Raw genomic sequence first — 20,302 nt, 5'->3', positions numbered from 1 at the left:
CTCTCTCTCTCTCTCTCTGACAAATAAATAAATAAAATATTTTTTAAAAAAAAGGTGAGAGAACATCACCAGAACTGTATTACAGGAAAAGCAGAAAACAGTTCCTCAAGGTGAAATGCAAAGACATTAATTAGTATCATAAAAACCTATGAAAAATATGAAACTCACTGGTGAAGATAATGCATCATCAAATTCATACACATATACAGTCAGGTATTTTAATGCTGTCATGGTGCTGTGACAGTACCAATTCAAAAGTATTGACAGTACTAACTCTAAAATAAAGATCAAAAGATAAAGTATTTAAAATAACTACAGCTATAAAAATATATTTAAAGATACATAATACAAAAAGATTGTCACTAAAAAAACATAAAATGAGGATGAGAAGTAAAGGGTAGAGTTTTTGTATGTGATTGAAGCTGTCAGCTTAAAATAGACTGTTTATAAATATGTTTTATATTAGCTACATGGTAACCACAAAGCAAAAGCCTATAGTTGATACAGGAAAAATAAAGAAATCAAAGCATGCCACCACACACACACACACACAAAAAAAAAAGTCATCAACTCTCAAAGAAAAACAACAAGAGAGAAACAAAGGAACTACAAAATAGTCAGAAAACAATGAACAAAATAGCAACAGTAAGTACTTCCTCTTAATAATTGTTTACATGTAAACACACTAAATAATACTATCAAAAACACAGAGTAGGTAAATGAATTAAAAATAATAATAATTAAATTAATTAAAAACAAACAAGACCCAAAAAATGCTGCCTAGAGAAAACAATCTTGGAAAAGAAAAGCAAACCTGCAGACTTCACAATTCCAAACTTCAAGTTATATCTCAATGCTGTAGTGATCAAAACTGTATGGTCTTGGGCCAAACACAAACATAGAGATCAACAGAACAGAAGAGAAAACCCAGAAATAAACCCATAATTATACAGTCAACTAATCTTCAACAAAGCAGGAAAGAATCCAATGGGAAAAAGTCTCATCAACAAATGGTGTTGGGAAAACTAGACAGCAATATGTAAAAGAATGAAACTGACCCACTTTCTTATACCATACACACAAAAAAATTAAAAGTGGTTTAAAGTTCCACTCATACGTGGAATTTAAGAAATGAACAAAGGGAAAAACAAAAGAAATGAGCAAAGGGATAAAGAGAGAAAGAGAGACAAACCAAGAAATAGACTCTTAGCTACAGAGAACAAACTGATGGTTATAAGAGGGGGGCTAGGTGGGGAATGGGTTAAACAGGTGATGGGAGATTAAGGAGTGTATGCTATGATGAGCACCAGGTATTGTAAGGGAGTGTCTAATCAATATATTTAACACCTGAAACTAACATCACACTGTATGTTAACTAACTGGAATTTAAATAGAAACTTTAAAAAAAAAAAAAAGGATCAAACAGACATTTCTGAAAAGAAGATACACAAATGGTCAACAAGTATACAAAAATATTTTCAATACCACTAACCAGGAAAATGAAAATTAAATCACAATGAGATACCACTGTGCACCTGTCATAGTGGCTCTTATCTAAAAGACAAAAAAGTGGTTAAGTGCTGCTAAAGGAGTGGAGAGAAGGGAATTCTTGTACACTGTTGGTGGGAATGTAAATCTGTATGGAAACACTGTGGAGGTTCTTCAAAAAATTAAAAAATAGAATACCATATGATTCAACAATCCCACCTCTTGGTACATATCCAAAAGTAAATGAAATCAGTATCCTGAAGAGGTATCTGCACTCCCATGTTCTTTACAGCACCATTCACAATAGCCAAGATATAAATTCAACCTAAGTGTCCATCAATAGATAAATGGTCAAAGAAAGTGTGGTATACTTACACAATGGAACGACTAAGTCTTAAAAGAGGGAAATTCTGTCATTTGTGATAACAAGAATGAGCATGGAGACATTACATTAAGTGAAACAAGCCAGGAACAAAAGACAAATACTGCCTGAACTCACTTACATGTGAATTCTAAAAATAACAAACCCAGAAAAGCATAGAAGAATGGTTACCAGTGGCTAGGGAGAAATGGGATGATGGTCAAAGGATACAAAGTTGCAGTTATGTAGGACAAATAAATCTATTGAATATACCACACAGTATAATGACCACTGTTAAGGGCGCCTGGGTGGCTCAGTGGGTTAAGCCACTGCCTTCGGCTCAGGTCATGATCTCAGGGTCCTGGGATCGAACCCCGCGTCGGGCTCTCTGCTCAGCAGGGAGTCTGCTTCCTCCTCTCTCTCTGCCTGCCTCTCTGCCTACTTGTGATCTCTGTCTGTCAAATAAATAAACAAAATATTTTTAAAAAAAGACCACTATTAATAACATGATACTGAACACTGGAAACATGCTAAGAAAGTAGATTTCATATGCTCTCATCAATGTGAGGAGATATGTTAATCAGTTTGACTATAGTAATTATTTCACTTGGTGTGTGTGTATGTGTGTGTATATATATATATATATATATATATATATATATATAAAATCATCATGTTGAAAAATACTATGTATATCAAAACATCCTGTTGAAAGATAAAAATTAAAGGTCAACACTAAAAACAAATGATGCTAAGAGTTCTTTTTCCCCCACTTCTAAAATTGTATATTTTTTAAAAAATAAATAGTACTAGGGACGCCTGGGTGGCTCAGTTGGTTAAGCAGCTACCTTCAGCTCAGGTCATGATCCCAGCATCCTGGGATCGAGTCCCACATCGGGCTCCTTGCTTGGCAGGGAGCCTGCTTCTCCCTCTGCCTCTGCCTGCCTCTCTGTCTGCTTGTGCTTGCTCTCGCTCCTCTCTCTCTGACAAATAAATAAATAAAATCTTTAAAATAAATAAATAAATAGTACTAGAGGAACTGGATATCTGTGTAGAACAGAACATTAACCTTGATCTCTGCCTCATACTATACAAAAAAATTAGTTTGCAATGAATCATAGACTTAAATTTGAAGATTACATAAACAGTGAGGTATCTAGAAAAAATAGAGGAGAATATCTTTATGAACATTCCTCTGCCAAAAAACAGAGGCAGCATTAAGGACAGGCCATGGGGGGGGGGGGGGGGGGAAGGTTAGTTCACATAGGAAAAGTATGGTAACCAATCTGACTAACATAAAGGCTATATACTGAAGTGTGATGCAAAATTATAATTATGGGCCCCCAATTTAGGAGCTTCTCTTTATAAAAATATTACTATTAAACATCTATCAGACCTGTATGCATTTAATTTTGTTCACTTATATTCCCTTGTCTGTTTCCCCACGTGATTAATGCAGCACATTCATCACAGAGATGGCTGACTAGTATTCAGATTACCGTCTATGGCCATGGAAAAGAACAAAGCTAACTGGCCCTTAAGGTGGCCAACTCCATGATCTTTGCCCTATTAGCACCAAACTCCAATTCAGCAGTCTTTCTTAGGCCCAACACTTGACACTAACTCTTCTAGAAGACTACTTCTAGAGGGGCTGAGAAATCTAGTTCCTTTGGGAAATAAGAATTCTTCATGATAAGGATGTCTGGATGGTTCAGTCTGTTAAGCACCTGCCTTCAACTTGGGTCATGATCCCAGGGTTCTGGGATGGAGTCTGGCATTAAGCAACCTGCTCAGTGGGGAGTCTGCTTCTCCCTTCTCCCTGCTCATGCTCTCTGTCAGATAGATAAATAAAATCTTTATAAAAATTTTTTTTAATTCTTCACAATAACAAAGAGATGATTTCATGTTTTATGTATTTAATCTTTCTTTAAGTAATCACTAGCAAATAATGATTTATTTAAGGCAGGGTTTCTCAACCTTGACACTATCAACATTGGGGACCAGGTTATTTGCTGTTGTGGAGGACTATCCTATATATTAGAAGATGTTTAGAGCATCCCTGTCTTCTATTCTCTAAATGCCAGCAGCATGCTATGAGCTGTGACAACCAAAAATGTCTACAGGAATTGACAAATGTCTCCTAGAAGGCAAAATGACCCCATACTGAGAATAACTACTTCAAAGAAAACAGCATAATGAACTTACATTTTTTAAATATTTTACTAACAGAATATTTATTTTCTTAATTTAACAAACTGCTCTAAACACCATACAAATGTTAACTCACTTAGTCTTCACAGCAGTCTATGAGATGGGCATGATCATTACCCTCTCTCATAAGAAAATAAGAAAACACAGGCACAAAGAAATTACATTGCCCAAAGTCACACAATGAATTAAGTAGCAAAACAGGGACTGAACTCCAGAAAGCGGCTCCAGAGTCCATGCTCTAAACTGCCATGCCTGATGCTGAAGTCAGGCTATTCCAAATGAGGACAAGTATCATTTCGCCACCGTGCATGTTACAAATAGAAAGTTATGACTTGCTATGCCCTACAGGAGTTCAGGCTGCCTATCCTGAAAGAAAAAGTACAAAAATATAGGGAAAACACAACTGAGATATATAAATAACCTAATAGGATGTTCATAAATGTGGGGTGTACACATACATTTATGTGTGTGTGTGTGTGTGTATCAGTGTGGGGTATATATACTGGGGTGAATATATATATATGTTCTTTACAGCATCATTCACAAGAGCCAAGAAATAAATTCAACCTAAGTGTCCATCAAAAGATAAATGGTCAAAGATATATATATATAAAAATCAGTGACCAAACCTGGGGAAGACTAAATGAGGCACGATTATGGCTCCAGAGGTAGAAACTACATCCCCAGTCCACAGAGCAAAAGATGAAAGATAACAGAAACACAACATTAATACCACTAAGTCAGTAAGTCAAAAGAACAAATCCTAACAGAGGAAAATAGCACCAGCCACTTGTGCAGTTAATGTTGCTTTCTTTCTTCCAACAAGTCAGTACGTTTAAATCAGATGACAAATATTAAGTAACCAGCCGAGTAACTAGCACATCGTAGGAATCTTAAAATGTTAGTTTCCTTCACTCTGCACAATCACTCCCTGCCCCAACCCCAGTTCCTTTTTGTGTTATGCAGGTTTAAGTATTTTGCAGAGATTTTTGTCTCCAGTAAGTTAATGTCTGAAAAAAATAAATGGCGACTGGGGCGCCTGGGTGGCTTAGTCGGTGACGTGGCTGTCTTCAGCTCAGGTTATGATCCTGGGGTCCTGGAACTGAGCCTCACATGGGGCTCCCTGCTCAGTGGAGAGCCTGCTTCTTCCTCTCCCTCTGCCTGCCACTCTGCCTACTTGGCTCGCTCTAATTCTGTCGAATAAATAAATAAAATCTTTTTTAAAACAATAAATACATAACTAAATGGCAATCACGAATTCAGTCCCTGTTCTGCCTTCTCTTATAACAGGATTGTCAGTGAGCCCTGTTGCTCAACTGTCGATCCCAACATTTAAAATCAGAGACAAGACTGGTTAATTCATGCTCTAACTAAAACCCACCATGTTATTTCTTATCACACTTTCTTGAGTCACTGAGTAAGACATTTTATAATAACTGGAACATTCCAACCACCAAACAGATCAGAAAAGCCCTGACAGCAACAGAATGCCTAGAACACCACACTCCACCCATCCCCTTCCCCACTCAGGGTCACCACTGAATACATGCTCACTCCAACCCATGATCACGTGCTCTCTGCCTGCTCTCCTGCATGCACCCACCCTCAATCTCTCTCAATAAATCTCTATGTGTGGCCAAAGAGGTTGGTTTTTAAGACTTGAGCCTGACACCTCCCTCCCACTGCCAGCACCTAAAATAATTTCTCCCTTTCTCTTTTCCAAAACCTCATCTCTTGAGAGCTTGGCTCAACCCAGAGCTGTGCTCTGTATTTGTCCAGACCCCTCAGGACTCCCCTGGATGGAGCAGTTGGCTGAGGAATGCATCAAGGCTTTGCCCATTCATTTCCTGACTTAGAGACTGTAACGGAGCCATTGGTAACAGGATCAGTAGATGTTAGAGGAGTGTTCACTATAACCTAAGTGTTACATGGTCAGGGAAAATCTGTTAAAAAAGAGAAGTTACACAGTCCCCATGAGAACCAAAACTAAACCGCATTTTCATAGCACCAAGAGATTGAAAATAAAAAACAGAACTTCAATGAACAAAACTAGAGAGGCATCTTCATCCACAGTTAGAAGAGTTCCTATATTTTGTCTCTAACAAATTTCAAAACCTTTTGAAAAAATAAGACCTCGGGCGCCTGGTAGCTCAGTCCATTGAGCGGTTAGCTCAGGTCATGATCTCAGGGTCAAGAGATGAGCTCGGCACTCTGCAAGGAGTTTGTTTCCCCCTCTCTCTCCCTCTCTGCTCCTTGGAGCCCCATTCATTTGCACTGAGAACTCTCTCCAAGACAGATAAATCTTTAAAATAAATAAAATAAATAGGGACAACTGGGTGGCTCAGTGGTAGTTAAGCGTCTCCCTTAAGCTCAAGTCAAGATCCCAAGGTCTTGGATTGAGTCTAACATTAGGCTCCTCGCTCAGGAGGGAGCCTGCTTCTTCTCCCTCTGCCTGCTCTGACTATCGCTCCCCCTTGTCTGAGCTCTCGCACTCTCTCTAACAAATAAATAAATAAATAAAATCTTTAAATAAGCAAATAAATGTAAAAAATAAGACCTCATTTTTTAAAATATTTAGAATAAAGGAGGTAGAATTACTTTATTGCACAAATAAATTTATACGTCGGTTTCCGTAGTGTAGTGGTTATCACGTTCGCCTCACAAATACATTTATACTGCATGTGCTGGTTAGTTATGTGTCAACTTGACTGGACCACAAAATGCCCAGTTTGTTTGGCCAAACATCGTTCTGGGTGTATCTGTGAGGCTGTTTCTAGATAAGATGAACATTTTTAGCAGACTGAGTAAACCAGATTCCTCAGGTGGGTGGACCTAATCTAATGACCTGAAGACCTGAACAGAACCAAGCAGTTCAGTACAGGGAACTCCTCCTGCCTTCCCTCAGCTGGGCATTAGTCTTTTCCCACTTTCAGACTCAGAAAGAAAACATCTCCCCCACTTTGGTCTCAAGCCTGATGAAAGGCTTTCTCTCCTGTGTCTCCAGCTTATTAATTGTAGATCCTGGGACTTCTCAGCCTCCATAACTGGGTGAGCCAATTCCTTTTTGTAAGTGTGTGTGTGTGTGTGTGTGTGTGTGTGTATACTCACATATACACATACCCTTTTGGTTATGTGTTTCTGGAAAACTCTGACAAATGCATTACATTTAAATTGCTTCCAAAATGTTTACTTTTTGAGATTAAAAATATAAGCTACAAAAGCTGAATTTAAATACCAGAAACAAAAAAAGACAAGAAACCAAGTGTCGTAACAGATCAATACATATCTTTTTACAGTTTTCAAAGCTTTTACATATGAACTATCTCATATGTTCCCACAGCAAGTCATGAAGTAATTAAGACAGGATTATCATCTTTTTATGGATGAGGAAACTGAGGGTCACACTATAAATCACAGAACAAAACAAAAACTAAAATCTTATAATTTACACCCAATGCATACACATGCTGTCTCATCAGGTACAGATAACCAGATTAAAAAATAATAAAAATCTAGGACAAATTTGTTAATAACATATGCTGGAAAATACAAGCAAATCTTCAAAAGTTTTCCTTAACTATTTATTATAAGCCTCCCTGTAATGAATATCTTATCATCAGGCATTGGTGATGACCATTAAGCCTCATAGTATCTTTACTCTCAATAAAAGGACTACAATGAAATATATATGGAAGTTGACATCAGCTTTAAGATAAACCTAAATATATACTTTACATATAATATTGAGAAAAAAATATGACCAAGAACAAGACTCAGATTGAGCCCTATATACATTAAATCCATGTTCCAAACCAAGTAATACTAATACTTTTGGTAATATACACATTACCTGTTACTTCCACTTACCAATATAACTTCCCATGTAATACTATAACCTTAAACCAAAAACATTTTCATACCCTATCATCTCCTGCATATTTAAGTACAAATATCATGGGCTTTAATAGGAAATACCTTGATTAATGAAGAAAGCTTCTAAAAGTAGACTTCTCATTGAAGAAATTTATTCAGGTGAAAAAGAGAAAGAATGCACACATACTCCATTATCTCCAATAAGAATATTGGGTATACTGAATTGAATCCTTAAAACATAATTTAAAAAGCTCAAGCTAGAGAAATAGGGACAATTTCAGCCAGAGAACCCACAGCTATCAGGGGATTGTGCAAGCTAAATACCAAAGTGCCTTATCATTTCTTCATATATTAAATCCCAACTACAGAAGACAAAGCCATTCTCCAAAAGTTTAAACTGCACTTGTACTCACATATTTCTAAAACTTACTCATGCTGACTGAAACTTACTGGTGCTGAAGCCTTACTAATTAGCCCCTCAGCTACTTGATAGATATAACATCCTTTACTATTTTTCTGATGGAATAACCCCGATCATCTACCTGAACCAGAAAAAAGGCTTAACCACAAATTTAACCATGAGAAAAAAAGAAAAGAGCACAGAAAAAGCTTTAAGAAGATGCTTAACCTCCCAGATCTCACAATTTTGTCTTAAACATCTTTGATTTACCTTTAGATGAGTGAAACAAAGAGGTTAAAATAGCTTTTCTAATATTTGTAATGACATCTGTAATCTTTTGTAACTGAAAATGTCTGACTACCTTATTTAAAATACAGATTTTATTATAAAAGAGGTTCAATCTCAGCAAATCTGGTAATCAAGGTGTTTGTATGGTCTGAGATACCTTATAATTGCCTTGCGCTTCAAGTTTAAATAAGAGTCAAAGTCAAAAGGAAAGAAATCAAATTCTTGGCCAGGATATTGGATTTAAGAAAATCATTAAATACTCTCTGTGAAGTAATTGCTTCTTATTTCTCAGTATCCTCATGGTAAAATTTGGGTTTTGTGCCATAAACGTTAAGCCTAATACATATATACTTAATATATATTCATATATTCACTGTAGCTCTTCACTGGGAAAGCATTCCAAACCCACTATACTAGAAGGGATCGTCCTCTTATAACACAGTCTAGAAACAACCTGTACTCCTTAAAAGCAGTTAGCAACTTCTTATCATAGTTGAAAGAATTTCTTGTCTATTTCTTGTACATTTATCGTCCCCCTTAACCCTAATGTCCAAGTACATCTTGTTCCCCCACCATTGTATTTCTGACACATTGTAGGCAATCTCTAATAAGAAGGTCTGAAAGCAAGAGTAGGAGAAAATGAAGACTCAGTAAATAGTTACATTAACACTGGACAAGCTCCAAATGGAACTATAAGCACACTCTGTAATCATCCTGATGAACTCAGCGACCCCTGTGTGTGAGAGTTTCTGAGACACAGGTGTGTGGAGGGGGGAGTCTCCACGTCTACTTTCTGCAAGGTTTAGAAATCACAACTGAGGGGCGACTGGGTGGCTCAGTAAGTTAAGCCTCTGCCTTCAGCTTGGGTCATGATCTTGGAGTCCTGGGATGGAGCCCCGCATGGGGCTCTCTGCTCAGCGGGGAGCCTGCTTCCCCTTCTCTCTTTGCCTGCCTCTCTGCCTACTTGTGATCTCTCTCTGTCTCTGTCTCTGTGTCAAATAAATAAATAAATAAAATCTTTAAAAAAAGAAAGAAAGAAATCACGACTGAGCAGAACCAACCTCCTTCTTACTGCCAATAGCTACAAAGGTATCCTTTGAGGCAACTCCCAAACTGGATAAAGCCCAATCCAAACTGCTGAAATCTAGTTAGAATCAAGAAGCCAATGCAACGTGACATGTGTAATAAGTCGAAAGACTATACGAAATAAATGGTAATAACTTGAAAACACTGTAAATTCAGCATTCTTTAAAAAAGAAACCTAAAATCTAAATGATACTTGATCAAATCTAATGATACTTGATCTAGCATTCTTCCTTCTTTTCACTTTTTTCCACACATAAACTCATTTTACTGAATATTTTCCAGTGCAGCTAAAAGCCAAATTATTTAAAATCTGCTTTCATTCACTTCAATTATTAATTATTAATTCTCCTCAGGTGTTAAGTATGTAGAAAGAGAGCATCATATACAGTTTGTAATATCAATGGAAAATACTAATTTGATTCATTAATGAATCAGGCTCATTAATGAATAGTTTTCAGCTATACTCCTTGTTGCCCAAGATGAAACAGACTTACATTAAACATGAAGGAAAAAATACACACACACAAAAAATCTCAAATGATAACACTCTTTGAGAGGAAATCAATTAGTAGGAAAAAAGTTAAGATAAGTGATAAACCAACAGACAATTTTAAAGTTTGATCTCATGTCGAGATTCAAACAAATCTTTAATATAATATGATAGTATGCTATGATGAAATATTTTAAGACCCCTAATCATAAAAGTATCAACTACCATTATGAATTACTATGTGGCTAGTACAGTCCTAAGAAATATAAACATACTTCCAATCACCATACCACACAAGTAATGCAAGAAATTGTACCAACATGTTTTGAAAAGAGTCTCCAAAAACTTTTACTTTAGCTCTTTGTTAAGCAGTCACTTCAATTAATTAATTAACTAAATTAATTAATTCCCATTCCCTAATTATCACCTAGCATAGAACTCGTTAGAGTCCATTATTTGACAAGCATATTATAAACCTATTATCAAAGTCCTACCACACTTTTTTATCCCTTTTTTTTTTTAAGATTTTATTTATTTTTTCGACAGAGATCACAAGTAGGCAGAGAGGCAGGCAGAGAGAGAGGAGGAAGCAGGCTCCCCGCCAAGGAGAAAGCCCGATGCGGGGCTTGATCCCAGGACTCTGGGATCATGTCCTAAGCCGAAGGCAGAGGCTTTAACCCTCTGAGCCACCCAGGGACCCCTTTTTTATCCTTTTTATGGATACGTTTGTGCTTCAGCCTTTTTTAAGGGCCTATTCAGCCAGAGCAGCCCAACCCTGGTTGAACTGCCATTTTGCTGTAAAGCTTAAATTGACCTTGCGCACCCTCCCCAACTTACTTAATAGCAAGTCCGGGAAACCAGTCCCAGGTAACAAAGTCCAAGTCCAAGTCCAAGGGTGGGTCAGGCCAGGTGGAGGTATTCAATCAGTGGGGGCATATACTGTCTCCTAGCTACCAGGGAGTATGGGCCCCCACCCTTTGGGGAGCCGTTTGGCGCCAATCCTAACCAAGGTGTGATAGGCTGGTTCAAATGTCTACTAGAGTAAATTGTAATTCAATTGGTCGCCTAGCATCACTGTGGAGTTTTCTGTGTGTGTTACAATCTCATTGACCACCTGTGTGTGGCCAGGCCCAACCACATGGCCTTTGCTCTATAAAAGTTAGTCTGGAAAGCAGGGGGGGTGGTCCTCTCTGTAGGGGTGGCCCCGATGGGTCTGTTTGACAGTCGATCTGATTCCTGATGCTTGGTGCGAAATAAAGCTTTGCTTGATCTTCGCTTTGTATCAGTCTCGCTCCTTTAATCACGGACCCATTATTGGGGTACCAAATTTTGGGGGGACCCAACACTTTCAATCCAGGTTGTCTGGTCATAATCAATAAAAGCAGTTACTTATATGTACATGTATATTGCTTATGCACAAATAGGAGGCAAGATATTTTTTTCTCTCAAAGTCAAAACTCAAAAAGAGGAAGTCTCCGTGTATTAGTTCACTCCTTAGAAATGCTCGTTTTTTGACAATCTGTTGTCCCTTCTTAAGAAATTCCTCAGAAATCAAGAGCTCTCTATATTAGATTGCAAAACTTAGATTCAAAAATACAAATCATGTAATTGCATCTGGGTGGAGGTGAAATAAACACAAAGGGAAAATGATATGACATGTAATCAAACAAGCAACAGCCAGGTCATGTATGATTCTATAGGCCATGGCAAAGCTTGCACATTAACTGAGATGGAAAACCACTGAAGAGTTCTGTGCAAAAGAATAACAAATGCTGGTTTCTGTTTTTTAAAAATATGGGAGCACCTGGGTGGCTCAGTCAGCTAAGCATTTGCCTTTGGCTCAGGTCATGATCCTGGGGTCATGGTATCAAGTCCTGCTCAGAGGGAAGCCTACTTCTCCCTCTCTCTCTGCCCTCCCCCAGCTCATGCTTTCTCTCTCTCAAATAAATAAAACCTTAAAAAAAGAGAGAGATTTTTTATGAAAATACTGGGGTTCAAATATGTTAAGCATCTTGCTCAAGGTCAAAAAGGTAATAAGTGGCAACACTGAGATCCAAGCCCATGCTCTTCCTACCTCTCAATATCTCCCAAAACTCCCTGCTCAAGATTTCTCTGCAACATTCTCTATTCAACCTCTTCATACCTCTAACTACTTCTTTCATTTTTTTTCCTCTACTCCAAAAACGAGCATTCCTCAGACTCTTCTCTTTCTCAACTCTCTCCCTTCTTGACCTAAGGACCTCGCTTCCTTGTCAACCTACCGTAACTTCAACTCTAATCTCTATTCCTATGACATCTTAACCTAAATCTATAGCCCTATCTTCTCTCTAGATTAGCAACTCTACATTTCTCAATGCTTCCTGGTCATTCTCCACTCATATATTGCACTAGCAGCTAAAACTCAATATGGCCCCAAACCAATCCAGCATATCTAAATGAAAATAGTTTTTCTCCAAAGCACTAGTTCCTACACATCCCAATAAACAAGGCTTAAAACTTTCCTCTACTTTACAAGTGAGTCACTAATTCTAATCAAACAATTCTATATACCACTGCCAGATTAAGTTTTTTAAAACAACCTCAGGCATACTACACCCTGTTAGCAACCTTTAGCCATCCCTACTATGTCAAATCAAATAAAATCCAAATTCCATCTGCCATTCTCCAAGCAAAGCGTACCTTATTCTACCTGAATGGCTTAGTTTAAGCCATTCTTCTCCCTCATCCATCACCTATTTCTACCTTTCCAAATCTTACCTTTCCCTCAAGGCCAGTAAAATACCACCTTTCCCATTAAACTTCCCATTATCTTTCATTCAAATGTAATCTACCTCTAATCTCCCAAACCATTGTCCCCGTACCTCCCAGTATTTATCTCGAGGAATTTGTATTACAGGATATCACACACCTGTGGTATCTCCCTCCTGGACTATACATTCAATCTAAGAAATACGTCCCATTCATTTTTTTAATTCTTCCCCACACACATGGAACACGGCTGCTGTAACAGCACCCTGCAAATGGCAGATGCGATAAAAAACTGGTAAACAGTAAGGGGACAAATATTCCAAATACTAAAAGTTTAGGTTTAGATATTACAAACGCTAGTCATCAAATTTCAGTATCCCCTCCGTTAATGTGTATTTTTTTCATCAATATTTAAAATGTTTTAGTGTCCAAAGTCCATGACAAATACAATTCTCTAAGTACTAAATAAGAGATCTGGTTATTCAAAATCATCTGCATCACAGTGAATAACTAGAGTTGGATAAGAAGGCAATCTGATGGAAAATCTATCACCACAGAGATTACCAATATGGATCTGGCTCCCTCACTCATCCAGGTGGGTTTCTCTCTCTACCAAAATATATTATTTTATTGAAGAGGATAAACTTTCCTAGAGAGAGGACCACTCTGATGTAAAGAGAATTTTCTAGCAAAGATACAAAAGTAAATAATGCTGACATTGAAATACGCACATTAATGGTCAGAAGGCTGTTTAAGTTTTTTTTAAATCAACCAAATACCTACAATCTACTGACTCAGAAACATGAACAGTAATGGATCATAATTACTTAGATCCTACATTCCAACATTTATTCATTTTTATCCCTGATGTATGATAACTGAAGAGGCAAACAAGAGTAAAGCGGATATGGCAATCCACACTGAGACAGTTGCTACAGGGTTGAGTTGAGGAGTGTTTAGTAAATCAACTTTCAGCTGAACACACCCGTGTGCTCGAAGCGTACTTTGAACTCCACAGAGATCAGTCAACAAGAAGTCACGTAAGAGAAACAAGTTCAACAGACCCCAAATGTTATGTTGAAACACAGGGAAATTCATAATAAAAGTGCTTATTTTTTTAAAAAGCCACATTACTGTTATATCTCCAAAGGCATAATAACAAATTATGTAAAAATCATCATTTATTTGTTGAATAGACTGATAAAGGGAGTCCCTTACCATCGTCCCCAAACTAGGCTTCAAACAAAACTTTAAGAGAGATTAGTCAATATGTTTACAAATTCCATGATCTCCAAAGGTCAAATAATCCAAACAGCTATTCTCAGTTGAGCAGTCTGTATTCTGCCATCACTTCAGTCTCTTTTTCTCTCTCTCTCTCTTTTTTTTATTTTATTTTTATTTTTTTTTTTTTTTTAGTAAAAACAGAAACAAATGGCCTATTACCAAGAACCTGGAAAAGTCTCATGGTAGGGGTGCCTGGGTGGCTCAGTGGGTTAAAGCCTCTGCCTTCAGTACAGGTCATGATTCCAGGGTCATGGGATGGAGACCAGCATTAGGCTCCCTGCTCGGCAGGGAGTCTGCTTCCCCCTCTCTGCCTGCCTCTCTGCCTACTTGTGATCTCTGTCAAATCAATAAATAAAATCTTAAAAAAAAAAAGTCTCATGGGACAACTGGGTGGCTCAGGGGGTTAAGCTCTGCCTTCGGCTTGAGTCACAACCTCTGGGTCCTAGGACTGAGCCCCTGCATCGGCCAGGAGCCTGCTTCTCCCTTTAGCTATCCCTCCCCTTGCCTGTGCTCGCGCTCTCTCTCTCTCTCTCTCTCTCTCTGACAAATAAATAAATAAAATCTTAAAAAAAAAAAAAAAGAAAAAGAAAAGAAAGAAAGAATTTCGAAACATCTCATTGCTGGTCTCCTTTAGAAAACCTGCTCAACCACTACCCTTAAAAACTTCGTCTACACTATTTGCCAGAAGCACTTTACATATTATGCTTCATTTAATCTTCACAAATATCACCCGAGGGAAAATTTCTCCAATACTGCAGACACAGAAATTGAGGCTTAGAGTGGTTGGGTAATTTGTCTGAGGTTACCCAGCTAGTAAGGAGTGAGCTACAATTCTAATTTGGGCAATTTGATCCCAGAGTCTAAGATCCTGCCTATAAGTCACACTAAAATACAAAAATCTGAACAGCCTCCTGCAAGTAGAGTCAAGCTTTGGGAGTTTTCTAGAATTACCATTTTTTCTATAAAATAAAACTATGTGAGAACATTAAGAAAAAAAAAAAGAGGGGATCTTAGTCAACCTTAATGAACAGATTTCTTTTGTCAGTGGTTTCCAGGCCTTTTGCAACTAACTAGAGACTGTCCCTAAATTGTTTTTTTATTTAATTTCTAAGAATTCCAACTCTTGCATAAATGTTTATTCAGTTTAGAGGTGATGAACTGAGAATCGGTTAGATTATATGGCTCAAGGGAATCAATATTCTATAAATATTTTTGTGGTCTGAAGAAGGTTATAAACATCTGAAGGTCAATGAAAAGGCAGGTTTTTAAATCACTCCTTCCCAAAAGTGCAAAAGGTTCTACTTTGCAGTCAGCTACCTATAAATGCCAGTACTCTAATCTAAACGTTCTAAAGATAGTCACTGAGGAAAAGCATATTTAAGAAAGGTCTTAGAACCACCTGAGTAAGTTATGTGAGCAAGTCTTCCTTCTTAAAGAAGAGACCTAAGAACTTGGACAGCATAGAATCCATCCCCTCAAATGGGCAAGTGTGTATTCTAAATTTGTATTCTAAATTACAGATGACACTAGCTTTCTTTCATTAATGTTAGTGACAGCCTAGGGTTTAAACAGTTTAACACCTGTTTCCTGCTTGTGTGTGCATGTGTGTGTGTGTGTATGTGGAAAGGGGTACCGCTTGTTGTGAGGCATGAGGTAATAACTAACATTCAAGAAATTAAATATAACATCCTGAAATACATTTTTGGTACATATATAAATCATTAGTATATATTATAGTACATTCAGGATTCTTTAAAAAAAAAAATACAGGAGGGGCGCCTGGGTGGCTCAATCGTTAAGCGTCTGCTTTTGGCTCAGGTCATGATCCCAGAGTCCTGGGATCAAGCCCCACATGGGGCTCTCTGCTCAGCAGGAAGCCTGCTTCTCCCTCTCCCACTCCACCTGCTTGTGTTCCCTCTCTCACTGCATCTCTCTATGTCAAATAAGTAAATAAAATCTTTAAAAAAAAAAAATACATGAAGTGAAGTGAATTGATGATGAGGACTGATGTTTCTTAAAAACTATATAAACACAAAGATTCACTATTAAAAGGAATAGTCCACATACATTTCAACATGGTTTAAGCATTAGAAGCATAAAAACAACAGTAGATACCAAGAAGGAAACGAAGTGAGGGAACAGTAAATATGAAAGGAATAAAAGGAATCAGTTTAGTTCAATACATATGGTAATATTAAAATGAAAAGCAGAGAGATAAAACCCAATTTATAGGCTCCAAAAAAAACCTCTTAATTAAAATTTCCCCAAAACCAGCTTCCTTTTAACGATGGCATCAGCATCAGCCAGATTTAAAGTCCTCGAAGCAGAAACAAGTCTTCACACTAACCCAATACTCAGTCTCTAAGTCCTATTCATTCTTCCTATGAAATACATCCTATGGGGGCGCCTGGGTGGCTCAGTGGGTTAAAGCCTCTGCCTTCCACTCAGGTCATGATCTCAGGGTCCTGAGATCAAGCCCCACATCAGGCTCTCTGCTCAGCAAGAAGCCTGCTTCCCTTCCTCTCTCTGCCTGCCTCTCTGCCTACTTGTGAGCTCTGCCTGCCAAATAAATAAAATAAAATCTAAAAAAGAAAAAAGAAATACATCCCATGAAACGTATCTCTTATAAAATGCTTCTAAAGCTGCCCTCCATTCTCTCGCACTGCCCAGTATCACCTTACTCCTGAACTATTCATGAGTTCATTCATTCACATTTGCACTCATTCAGACACTAAGCACTTACTGAAGTATTGTGCTAATTCTGAATGCAAGCCACCAGCCTAACAGGACACAGAACATATGCACTGTTTTAAGAACAGCAAAAATTTATTGGGGCCCTCCTATGTGATAGCTGCTATTCTATTATCCCACCTATGTCCTCAAAACAGCCCCAAGAGATGAGTATAATTATTTTCTGCAAAACAAGGAAACTAAGGCTCAAAGAGGTGAGGTCATTTCCTTAAAATCACATTGCGAGTAAGTTGCATTGAGGGATTCCATGGGAAGTGGCTCTTTCCGCCCCTTAGTGAGTCTCCTGCATCAACTCCTAAACAGTCTTTCCAATCAAGTCCACCCAGTGCTACCAGATTCATCACCTCAAAGTCACCATTTTGTACTTGTAACCCCTTTGCTCAAAAAAAATCTCTGGCTCCTTTAACCTGACCTCTAAGACAACTTTGAGTCAAAACAAAAACAAAAAACCTAGAACTGAATCCTGTCTGTCCCTTACTAGCTCTGAATCTTGAAGTCACTTAATCTCTTTAGCGTTCAGCCTTCGTTCAGCCTTCTTACCTATTAAATATGGATCCTAAGACAGAGTTGCGTAAGAATTAAACCAGATAAAATATGTAAAGGTCTAAGTCATGCAATTATTCAGTAAGAAAGAGTTCTTTTTTTTTTAAGATTTTTATTTATTTATTTGACAGACAGAGATCACAAGTAGGCAGAGAGACAGGCAGAGAGAGGGAAGCAGGCTCCCTGCTGAGCAGAGAGCCCAATGCAGGGCTCGATCCCAAGACTCTGGGATCATGACCTGAGCCGAAGGCAGAGGCTTAACCCACTGAGCAATCCAGGAGCCCTAAGTAAGAGTTCTTAAAGCTCATGATTCCTGTACACAAAACTTCTATTTCAGTCAACCAATATGCATACTGCTTCTCTTACAAAACCACTTAGTTTTCTGCCTCATTTCACATTATTCTCCATCCTCCCCATTAGGAGTAAGTATTCTACAAATGGCTCCTATAAGAATCAATGTCTCCCCCACCACCACCACCCCCGCCCTGCCATCTTCATGGCCCAACTCAAATGCTACGTCTGCCAAAAAGCCTTGCCTATTGAACTTTATATCTAACTTAAATGTCACTGGGGTGAGAGGGAAGAAAAAAATGCCTAATTCTTCAAGACCTACTTTGAACCAGGAAAATACATGATATATCTTCAATGAATTCTTTCAGTTAATTCTCAGAGACAGACAAAGTAACATGGACAAACAGCTAGTAACTAATGGAGCTGAGATTCAAATGCAGATGTCCTTGATCCCTTTTAAAGCCCACTTCTTCCCAAGCCACCTTTTATCTTGGCACTGGAGGTCACATATTTAATCAACAACTATCCAACACTGACAAAGGGCACAGTGTTCCTATTTGCTCTAAGTTGCCCCAGTCACACACACAAACATAACTGAAACAAAACTGTCATGAAATAACACTTATCCTTAGTACCTGCAAAGGACTCTCATTTTTTTCTGTTCTCTTCTATTTCACTTAAAAGAAAACACTGGTGGGGGTGCCTGGGTGGCTCAGTCGTTTAAGTATCCAACTTTCGGTCTCGGCTCAAGTCTTGGTCTCAGGGTCATCGGATCAGCCCATGCTCAGCACAGAGCCTGCTTAAGATTCTCCCTCTCCCTCTCTCTTTCTGCTCTCCTTGCTGTCTTGAGGACTCGCTCTCTTAAAAGAAAAATAGTAATAATAAATAAAAGTAATAAGAAAACCTTAGTTCCCATTAATTTTATTTTTTTTAAAGGTTTATTTATTTGAGAAAGAGAGCATGAGCAGGGTCGGGGGGCAGTGCAGAAAGGGAGAGATAAACTCAAGCTGACTCTGTGTTGAGAGCAGAGCCAAACATGGGGCTCTATCTCACAACCCTGAGATCATGACCTGAGCCAAAACCAAGAGTCAGACACTTAACTGACTGGACCACCCCATCCCCCACTAATTTTATTTCACAACCACTCTTTTTTTTTTTTTTTTTTAATTTCACAACCACTCTTGAGCAACAAACCAAAACCTAAAATACACAGGTTATAAGGGGCACAAGGCCAAATAAGATAAAGAATTTATTCTCAAGAAGTATTCAGTGAGAGATATAACATAATCCTCAAGAAGTATTTAGTGAGAGAGATCACAGTGAATCGTAGACTTTTCCTGACCCCTGGCTCTTCCCTACCTGTTGTAAAAGAAAAACCTGTTCCTATTGCTCCCTTGAACTTCCCTATCATGGAACATAACCAATAAATTGTCCAGGCTATACATATGACAAAAATCAGGCACTCAACAAATAGTTGTTAAATGAATGAATGAGACACAATAAATTTTCAGAGGGAGAAATTAGACAGCATAAACTCTCTCCCCACCTACATCATAATCCCCTAAGAGCAGGAATAATCTTTTTGAATTATTGAATATACCATGAGCTCAATATTGTTTGTAGATATTCTGTCTTAAAAAACACTGAGCTAAAGACTGGCCACAATTCATGCGGAAAATCAGATAAACATGGATCTTGGCCAAAGAAAATCAAGGCAGAAATGTTCAGCTCCTGTAATAGTTTTATTATTAGCTTCTATTTTAGGTCTTTCCTATTCAAAGTATGACTCTTGATCAATACTTGCATCAAGAGAGCATCAATATTGCTTGAGAGTTTGTTAGAAATGTAGAATCTCAGGCCCACCCAACCTACTGAATCAGAAACACTCATTTTCACATGATCCCAAGGTGCGAGGGGGTGGAGGTCTGAACACATATTAAAAAGTTTCAAAAGCATGGGTCTATATGATAAAAATGAAACTGATTTCTGCAAGCTCAGGGAAAGTTACCATCTTCTTTGCTATCTCTGTAATAAACAACCAGACTTTTCAAGAAGTACCACAGATAGGGCCATGACACACTTTCTGACATATTAGGCTACAGATCCAAATTACTACTCAATGAAAGGTAAGAACTAACCATCCATTAACTATTCAATGAAACCCATAGCAAACATACAAAATATACATTTTTTTTCTTTTAACAGTTCTTAGTAATATAGACACGTATTTACAAATATTCTTTACTCAAAACTCCAAACTTAAATTGCTTTGGTGACCTAAAGTCAGGTCTTTCAGTCACCTTCACTGACTCACTCTGGAATCATTCTTTATAAAGCAGCACTCAAAATCTCAACCAGAAGTCTACTCTGTGAACCTGCAGGAACACTTGCAAAACCCTCAAGCCACAATACTATCATGCGAAACTAAGACAAGATCTGAGCCCACAGGGATCTGCTGTCAAATACCCTCTTTAAAAAAAAAAAAAAA

General features: G+C 38.0%; 1 protein-coding gene across 5 annotated transcripts in view; it reads right to left on the bottom strand.

Moving 5' to 3' along the window:
- Positions 1–20,302, bottom strand: part of TMEM135 (transmembrane protein 135) — a 316,110-nt gene that overhangs the window by 232,672 nt on the left and 63,136 nt on the right. The gene's annotated exons all lie outside the window — the stretch shown is intronic.

This window comes from Mustela nigripes, chromosome 1 (assembly GCF_022355385.1).
Source record: "Mustela nigripes isolate SB6536 chromosome 1, MUSNIG.SB6536, whole genome shotgun sequence".
In the NCBI taxonomy this organism is placed as follows: domain Eukaryota; kingdom Metazoa; phylum Chordata; class Mammalia; order Carnivora; family Mustelidae; genus Mustela; species Mustela nigripes.
Note: the sequence above shows the minus strand (reverse complement) of the source record. Positions and strands in the feature narration are given on the sequence as shown.